Genomic DNA, 10,000 nt, shown 5'->3' with positions numbered 1-10,000 from the left:
CACCGACACTTAGAATATTTTCGAGTTGGTATAAATCAGTAACCACTGACACTTAGAATTTTTTCGAGTTGGTATAAATCAGTAACCACTGACACTTAGAATATTTTCGACTTGGTATAAATCAGTAACCACTGACACTTAGAATATTTTCGGGTAGGTATAAATCAGTAACCACCGACACTTAGAATATTTTCGAGTTGGTATAAATCAGTAACCACCGACACTTAGAATTTTTTCGAGTTGGTATAAATCAGTAACCACTGACACTTAGAATTTTTTCGGGTTGGTATAAATCAGTAACCACCGACACTTAGAATATTTTCGAGTTGGTATAAATCAGTAACCACTGACACTTAGAATTTTTTCGGGTCGGTATAAATCAGTAACCACTGACACTTAGAATTTTTTCGAGTTGGTATAAATCAGTAACCACTGACACTTAGAATATTTTCGGGTTGGTATAAATCAGTAACCACTGACACTTAGAATTTTTTCGACTTGGTATAAATCAGTAACCACTGACACTTAGAATTTTTTCGGGTTGGTATAAATCAGTAACCACTGACACTTAGAATATTTTCGGGTTGGTATAAATCAGTAACCACTGACACTTAGAATTTTTTCGGGTTGGTATAAATCAGTAACCACCGACACTTAGAATTTTTTCGGCTCAGTAGAAATCAGTAACCAAGCGCATTTTTGAATTGGTTACTGATTTCTCCGTTCGAGTTGCGGCTGCGGTTGGCTTCAAATAGTGGTGGGGGCTTAATTATCGCCGAGGGGAGCATGTCCCGGTGGTGTGGCCGAGGATGGAGTGCCTTTTGAAGGGGGTGTTTCTGAATTTGGACCCTTTTTGAGTTGCATGGCCGGATGGGTGTGGTTTTGAAGGGTGTGTCTGTCTGGAGTGGCACCGGCGTTGGTGTGAGGCTGAGGGTGGGCGTTCGGTTCCTGGTTAGGGATAGGGAAAGGGTGAGACTTAGCTTTAGTGCTCGTGCCCCCGATTTTGGTAATGTTTGACGTCAATTTTCCAAGGAGGCGAATGCAAGGCTTCAGAGGGACTTTGAGTGTTCGGGGGCGGGGTAGCTCAGCCGGATTTGCCCCGGCGGTTCTGCGGACGGTGTTGACTTCGAGGGCGGACCGGCCCCCGTGTTCAGTCCGAATATCGTGCATTGTTAACGGCGGGAAGTGTTCCAAAAGGGAATGGGATTGAATGTGACTGCTGAAGCCGACTTTGAGACCTGTAACGCGGGTAGCTCAGCCGGATTTGACCCGGCGGTTCTGGCGACGGTCTCGCCTTCGAGGGGGGAGCGCCCCGCGTGTTCAGGCCGAATTTTGTGCATTTCCATCGGCGGGAAGAGGTCCAAACGGGAATGGGATTGAATGTGACTGCTGAAGCCGACATTGAGACCTCTAACGCGGGTAGCTCGGCAGGATTTGACCCGGCGGTTCTGCCGAAGGTCTCACCTTCGAGGGGGGAGCGTCCCGCGTGTTCAGGCCGAATATCGTGCATTGTTAACGGCGGGAAGTGTTCCAAACGGGAATGGGATTGAATGTGACTGCTGAAGCCGACATTGAGACCTCTAACGCGGGTAGCTCGGCCGGATTTGACCCGGCGGTTCTGGCGACGGTCTCGCCTTCGAGGGGGGAGCGTCCCGCGTGTTCAGGCCGAATTTTGTGCATTTCCATCGGCGGGAAGAGGTCCAAACGGGAATGGGATTGAATGTGACTGCTGAAGCCGACATTGAGACCTCTAACGCGGGTAGCTCGGCAGGATTTGACCCGGCGGTTCTGCCGAAGGTCTCACCTTCGAGGGGGGAGCGTCCCGCGTGTTCAGGCCGAATATCGTGCATTGTTAACGGCGGGAAGTGTTCCAAAAGGGAATGGGATTGAATGTGACTGCTGAAGCCGACATTGAGACCTCTAACGCGGGTAGCTCGGCCGGATTTGACCCGGCGGTTCTGGCGACGGTCTCGCCTTCGAGGGGGGAGCGTCCCGCGTGTTCAGGCCGAATTTTGTGCATTTCCATCGGCGGGAAGAGGTCCAAACGGGAATGGGATTGAATGTGACTGCTGAAGCCGACATTGAGACCTCTAACGCGGGTAGCTCGGCCGGATTTGACCCGGCGGTTCTGCCGAAGGTCTCACCTTCGAGGGGGGAGCGTCCCGCGTGTTCAGGCCGAGTTTTGTGCATTTCCATCGGCGGGAAGAGGTCCAAACGGGAATGGGATTGAATGTGACTGCTGAAGCCGACATTGAGACCTCTAACGCGGGTAGCTCGGCCGGATTTGACCCGGCGGTTCTGCCGAAGGTCTCACCTTCGAGGGGGGAGCGCCCACCGTGTACAGGCCGATTTTCATGCATTTCCAACCGTGGGAAGGGGTCCGAAAGGGGATGGGGGTGAACGTGACTGCTCAACCCGACTTTGAGACCTCTAACGCGGGTAGCTCAGCCGGATTTGACCCGGCGGTTCTGGCGACGGTCTCGCCTTCGAGGGGGGAGCGTCCCGCGTGTTCAGGCCGAATTTTGTGCATTTCCATCGGCGGGAAGAGGTCCAAACGGGAATGGGATTGAATGTGACTGCTGAAGCCGACATTGAGACCTCTAACGCGGGTAGCTCGGCCGGATTTGACCCGGCGGTTCTGCCGAAGGTCTCACCTTCGAGGGGGGAGCGTCCCGCGTGTTCAGGCCGAATTTTGTGCATTTCCATCGGCGGGAAGAGGTCCAAACGGGAATGGGATTGAATGTGACTGCTGAAGCCGACATTGAGACCTCTAACGCGGGTAGCTCGGCCGGATTTGACCCGGCGGTTCTGCCGAAGGTCTCACCTTCGAGGGGGGAGCGCCCACCGTGTACAGGCCGATTTTCATGCATTTCCAACCGTGGGAAGGGGTCCGAAAGGGGATGGGGGTGAACGTGACTGCTCAACCCGACTTTGAGACCTGTAACGCGGGTAGCTCAGCCGGATTTGACCCGGCGGTTCTGGCGACGGTCTCGCCTTCGAGGGGGGAGCGTCCCGCGTGTTCAGGCCGAATTTTGTGCATTTCCATCGGCGGGAAGAGGTCCAAACGGGAATGGGATTGAATGTGACTGCTGAAGCCGACATTGAGACCTCTAACGCGGGTAGCTCGGCCGGATTTGACCCGGCGGTTCTGCCGAAGGTCTCACCTTCGAGGGGGGAGCGTCCCGCGTGTTCAGGCCGAATTTTGTGCATTTCCATCGGCGGGAAGAGGTCCAAACGGGAATGGGATTGAATGTGACTGCTGAAGCCGACATTGAGACCTCTAACGCGGGTAGCTCGGCCGGATTTGACCCGGCGGTTCTGCCGAAGGTCTCACCTTCGAGGGGGGAGCGCCCACCGTGTACAGGCCGATTTTCATGCATTTCCAACCGTGGGAAGGGGTCCGAAAGGGGATGGGGGTGAACGTGACTGCTCAACCCGACTTTGAGACCTGTAACGCGGGTAGCTCAGCCGGATTTGACCCGGCGGTTCTGGCGACGGTCTCGCCTTCGAGGGGGGAGCGCCCCGCGTGTTCAGGCCGAATTTTGTGCATTTCCATCGGCGGGAAGAGGTCCAAACGGGAATGGGATTGAATGTGACTGCTGAAGCCGACATTGAGACCTCTAACGCGGGTAGCTCGGCAGGATTTGACCCGGCGGTTCTGCCGAAGGTCTCACCTTCGAGGGGGGAGCGCCCACCGTGTACAGGCCGATTTTCATGCATTTCCAACCGTGGGAAGGGGGCCGAAAGGGGATGGGGGTGAATGTGACTGCTCAACCCGACTTTGAGGCATCTAACCCGGGTAGCTCAGCCGGGTTTGACCCGGCGGTTCTGCCGACTGCCTCGCCTTCGAGGGGGGAGCGTCCCCCGTGTACAGGCCGATTTTCATGCATTTCGAACCGTGGGAAGTGGCCCAAAAGGGGATGGGGGTGAATGTGACTGCTCAACCCGACTTTGGCGCTTCCGAGCCGGGTAGCCCGGCCGGGTTTGACCCGGCGGTTCTGCCGTCGGTCTCGCCTTCGAGGGCGGAGCCTCCCCCGTGTACAGGCCGATTTTCATGCATTTGCAACGGTGGGAAGTTGCCCAAAAGTCGATGGGAGTGAATGTGACTGCTCAACCCGACTTTGAGACTTTTAAGCCGGGTAGCTCAGCCGGGTTTGACCCGGCGGTTCTGCCGACGGTCTCGCCTTCGAGGGGGGAGCCTCCCCCGTGTACAGGCCGATTTTCGTGCATTTCCAACGGTGGGAAGAGGTTCAAAAGGGGATGGGAGTGAATGTGACTGCTCAACCCGACTCTGAGGCTTCTAACCCGGGTAGCTCGGCCGGGTTTGATCCGGCGGTTCTGCCGACGGTCTCGTCTTCGAGGCCGGTGCCTCCCCCGTGTACAGGCCGATTTTCGTGCATTTCCAACGGTGGGAAGTGGTCCAAAAGGGAATGGGGGTGGACGTGTCTGCTCATACCGACTTTGAGACTTGTAAGCCGGGTAGCTCAGCCGGGTTTGACCCGGCGGTTCTGCCGACGGTCTCGCCTTCGAGGGGGGAGCCTCCCCCGTGTACAGGCCGATTTCCGTGCATTTCCAACGGTGGGAAGAGGTTCAAAAGGGGATGGGAGTGAATGTGACTGCTCAACCCGACTCTGAGGCTTCTAACCCGGGTAGCTCGGCCGGGTTTGATCCGGCGGTTCTGCCGACGGTCTCGTCTTCGAGGCCGGTGCCTCCCCCGTGTACAGGCCGATTTTCGTGCATTTCCAACGGTGGGAAGAGGTTCAAAAGGGGATGGGGGTGAATGCGACTGCTCAACCCGACTCTGAGGCTTCTAACCCGGGTAGCCCGGCCGGGTTTGACCCGGCGGTTCTGCCGTCGGTCTCGCCTTCGAGGGCGGAGCCTCCCCCGTGTACAGGCCGATTTTCATGCATTTGCAACGGTGGGAAGTTGCCCAAAAGTCGATGGGAGTGAATGTGACTGCTCAACCCGACTTTGAGACTTTTAAGCCGGGTAGCTCAGCCGGGTTTGACCCGGCGGTTCTGCCGACGGTCTCGCCTTCGAGGGGGGAGCCTCCCCCGTGTACAGGCCGATTTTCGTGCATTTCCAACGGTGGGAAGAGGTTCAAAAGGGGATGGGAGTGAATGTGACTGCTCAACCCGACTCTGAGGCTTCTAACCCGGGTAGCTCGGCCGGGTTTGATCCGGCGGTTCTGCCGACGGTCTCGTCTTCGAGGCCGGTGCCTCCCCCGTGTACAGGCCGATTTTCGTGCATTTCCAACGGTGGGAAGTGGTCCAAAAGGGAATGGGGGTGGACGTGTCTGCTCATACCGACTTTGAGACTTGTAAGCCGGGTAGCTCAGCCGGGTTTGTTCCGGCGGTTCTGCCGACGGTCTCGTCATCGAGGGGGGAGCCTCCCCCGTGTCCAGGCCGATTTTCATGCATTTCCAACCGTGGGAAGTGGTCCAAAAGGGAATGGGGGTGAATGTGACTGCTCATACCGACTTTGAGACTTTTAAGCCGGGTAGCTCAGCCGGGTTTGACCCGGCGGTTCTGCCGACGGTCTCGCCTTCGAGGGGGGAGCGTCCCCCGTGTTCAGGCCGAATTTTGTGCATTTCGAACCGTGGGAAGTTGCCCAAAAGTCGATGGGAGTGAATGTGACTGCTCAACCCGACTTTGAGACTTGTAAGCCGGGTAGCTCAGCCGGGTTTGACCCGGCGGTTCTGCCGACGGTCTCGTCTTCGAGGCGGGTGCCTCCCCCGTGTACAGGCCGATTTTCATGCATTTCGTACCGTGGGAAGCGGTCCAAAAGGGGATGGGAGTGAACGTGACTGCTCATACCGACTTTGGCGCTTCCGAGCCGGGTAGCTCAGCCGGGTTTGACCCGGCGGGTCTGCCGACGGTCTCGCCTTCGAGGGGGGAGCGTCCCCCGTGTTCAGGCCGAATCTTGTGCATTTCGAACCGTGGGAAGTTGCCCAAAAGTCGATGGGAGTGAATGTGACTGCTCAACCCGACTTTGAGACTTGTAAGCCGGGTAGCTCAGCCGGGTTTGACCCGGCGGTTCTGCCGACGGTCTCGTCTTCGAGGCGGATGCCACCCCCGTGTACAGGCCGATTTTCGTGCATTTCCAACCGTGGGAAGTGGTCTAAAAGTCGATGGGAGTGAACGTGACTGCTCAACCCGACTCTGAGGCTTCTAACCCGGGTAGCTCGGCCGGGTTTGACCCGGCGGTTCTGCCGACGGTCTCGTCTTCGAGGCGGGTGCCTCCCCCGTGTACAGGCCGATTTTCGTGCATTTCGAACCGTGGGAAGTGGTCTAAAAGTCGATGGGAGTGAACGTGACTGCTCAACCCGACTTTGAGACTTGTAAGCCGGGTAGCTCAGCCAGGTTTGACCCGGCGGTTCTGCCGACGGTCTCGCCTTCGAGGGCGGACCCTCCCCCGTGTACAGGCCGGTTTTCGTGCATTTCGAACCGTGGGAAGTGATCCAAAAGGGAATGGGGGTGAACGTGACTGCCCAACCCGGCTTTGAGACTTGTAAGCCGGGTAGCTCAGCCGGGTTGGACCCGGCGGTTCTGCCGACGGTCTCGACTTCGAGGCGGGTGCCTCCCCCGTGTACAGGCCGATTTTCATGCATTTGCAACGGTGGGAAGTTGCCCAAAAGTCGATGGGAGTGAATGTGACTGCTCAACCCGACTTCGAGACTTGTAAGCCGGGTAGCTCAGCCGGGTTTGACCCGGCGGTTCTGCCGACGGTCTCGCCTTCGAGGGGGGAGCCTCCCCCGTGTACAGGCCGATTTTCGTGCATTTCCAACGGTGGGAAGAGGTTCAAAAGGGGATGGGAGTGAATGTGACTGCTCAACCCGACTTTGGCGCTTCCGAGCCGGGTAGCTCAGCCGGGTTTGACCCGGCGGGTCTGCCGACGGTCTCGTCTTCGAGGCGGGTGCCTCCCCCGTATACAGGCCGATTTTCATGCATTTCGAACCGTGGGAAGTGGTCCAAAAGGGAATGGGGGTGGACGTGTCTGCTCATACCGACTTTGAGACTTGTAAGCCGGGTAGCTCAGCCGGGTTTGTTCCGGCGGTTCTGCCGACGGTCTCGTCTTCGAGGCGGGTGCCTCCCCCGTGTACAGGCCGATTTTCGTGCATTTCGAACCGTGGGAAGTGGTCCAAAAGGGGATGGGAGTGAATGTGACTGCTCAACCCGACTTTGGCGCTTCCGAGCCGGGTAGCTCAGCCGGGTTTGACCCGGCGGGTCTGCCGACGGTCTCGTCTTCGAGGCGGGTGCCTCCCCCGTATACAGGCCGATTTTCATGCATTTCGAACCGTGGGAAGTGGTCCAAAAGGGAATGGGGGTGGACGTGTCTGCTCATACCGACTTTGAGACTTGTAAGCCGGGTAGCTCAGCCGGGTTTGATCCTGCGGTTCTGCCGACGGTCTCGCCTTCGAGGGGGGAGCCTCCCCCGTGTTCAGTCCGATTTCCATGCATTTCCAACCGTGGGAAGTTGCCCAAAAGGGGATGGGAGTGAATGTGACTGCTCAACCCGACTTTGGCGCTTCCGAGCCGGTTAGCACAGCCGGGTTTGACCCGGCGGTTCTGCCGACAGTCTCCTCTTCGAGGCGGGTGCCTCCCCCGTGTACAGGCCGATTTCCGTGCATTTCGAACCGTGGGAAGTGGTCCAAACGTCGATGGGAGTGAATGTGACTGCTCAACCCGACTTTGGCGCTTCCGAGCCGGGTAGCTCAGCCGGGTTTGACCCGGCGGTTCTGCCGACGGTCTCGTCTTCGAGGCGGGTGCCTCCCCCGTGTACAGGCCGATTTTCATGCATTTGGAACCGTGGGAAGTGGTCCAAAAGGGAATGGGGGTGGACGTGACTGCTCATACCGACTTTGAGACTTGTAAGCCGGGTAGCTCGGCCGGGTTTGACCCGGCGGTTCTGCCGACGGTCTCGCCTTCGAGGGGGGAGCCTCCCCCGTGTTCAGTCCGATTTTCGTGCATTTCCCACGGTGGGAAATGGTATCTTTCATTACGGGGACAAGGGTCTGAAGCGGTGAAGTCAGTAACCGGCATAGTTAAGGAAAGGGTTCGAATTTTCTCAACAGTACGAAAAAAGTGAGCAGGGAAGCTAGAGAAGGTGTCAGTGAGTCCCAAACGAGTGAACCGCAAAACTTAGGGAAATGCCCGAAAGCGTTTTAAAGGGTGAAATCGGGAACGAGGAAATGATGGGAAAGTGCCTGAAAGTGCTAAATGAGTAAACAGAAAAACGAAGAAAAATGTTTGAAAAGAAGAAGTGAGTAACCAGGAAAACTTAGAAAAATGTTCAAAACGAAGAAATCAGTAACCAGGAAAACTTAGAAAAATGATCAAAAAGAAGAAATGAGTAACCAGGAAAACTTAGAAAAATGTTTAAAAAGAAGAAATCAGTAACCAGGAAAACTTAGGAAAATGTTTAAAAAGAAGAAATCAGTAACCAGAAAAACTGCGAAAAATGTTTAAAAAGAAGAAATGAGTAACCAGAAAAACTTAGAAAAATGTTTAAAAAGAAGAAATCAGTAACCAGGAAAACTTAGAAAAATGTTTAAAAAGAAGAAATCAGTAACCAGGAAAACTTAGAAAAATGTTTAAAAAGAAGAAATCAGTAACCAGGAAAACTTAGAAAAATGTTATAAAAGAAGAAGTGAGTAACCAGAAAAACTTAGAAAAATGTTTAAAAAGAAGAAATCAGTAACCAGAAAAACTGCGAAAAATGTTTAAAAAGAAGAAATCAGTAACCAGACAAACTGCGAAAAATGTTTAAAAAGAAGAAATCAGTAACCAGGAAAACTTAGAAAAATGTTTAAAAAGAAGAAGTGAGTAACCAGAAAAACTTAGAAAAATGTTTAAAAAGAAGAAATCAGTAACCAGAAAAACTTAGAAAAATGTTTAAAAAGAAGAAATCAGTAACCAGAAAAACTGCGAAAAATGTTTAAAAAGAAGAAATCAGTAACCAGGAAAACTTAGAAAAATGTTTAAAAAGAAGAAATCAGTAACCAGAAAAACTGCGAAAAATGTTTAAAAAGAAGAAATCAGTAACCAGGAAAACTTAGAAAAATGTTTAAAAAGAAGAAATCAGTAACCAGAAAAACTTAGAAAAATGTTTAAAAAGAAGAAATGAGTAACCAGAAAAACTTAGAAAAATGTTTAAAAAGAAGAAATCAGTAACCAGAAAAACGGCGAAAAATGTTTAAAAAGAAGAAATCAGTAACCAGAAAAACTTAGAAAAATGTTTAAAAAGAAGAAGTGAGTAACCAGAAAAACTTAGAAAAATGTTTAAAAAGAAGAAATGAGTAACCAGAAAAACTTAGAAAAATGTTTAAAAAGAAGAAATCAGTAACCAGAAAAACTTAGAAAAATGTTTAAAAAGAAGAAATGAGTAACCAGAAAAACTTAGAAAAATGCTTAAAAAGAAGAAATCAGTAACCAGAAAAACGGCGAAAAATGTTTAAAAAGAAGAAATCAGTAACCAGAAAAACGGCGAAAAATGTTTAAAAAGAAGAAATCAGTAACCAGACAAACTGCGAAAAAATGTTTAAAAAGAAGAAATCAGTAACCAGAAAAACTGCGAAAAATGTTTAAAAAGAAGAAATCAGTAACCAGGAAAACTTAGAAAAATGTTTAAAAAGAAGAAATGAGTAACCAGGAAAACTTAGAAAAATGTTTAAAAAGAAGAAATGAGTAACCAGGAAAACTTAGAAAAATGTTTAAAAAGAAGAAATCAGTAACCAGAAAAACTTAGAAAAATGTTTAAAAAGAAGAAATCAGTAACCAGAAAAACTTAGAAAAATGTTTAAAAAGAAGAAATGAGTAACCAGAAAAACTTAGAAAAATGTTTAAAAAGAAGAAATGAGTAACCAGAAAAACTTAGAAAAATGTTTAAAAAGAAGAAATCAGTAACCAGAAAAACGGCGAAAAATGTTTAAAAAGAAGAAGTGAGTAACCAGAAAAACTTAGAAAAATGTTTAAAAAGAAGAAATGAGTAACCAGAAAAA

Source organism: Chiloscyllium punctatum, unplaced genomic scaffold (assembly GCF_047496795.1).
Source record: "Chiloscyllium punctatum isolate Juve2018m unplaced genomic scaffold, sChiPun1.3 scaffold_1464, whole genome shotgun sequence".
Taxonomy (NCBI): Eukaryota; Metazoa; Chordata; class Chondrichthyes; order Orectolobiformes; family Hemiscylliidae; genus Chiloscyllium; species Chiloscyllium punctatum.
Note: the sequence above shows the minus strand (reverse complement) of the source record.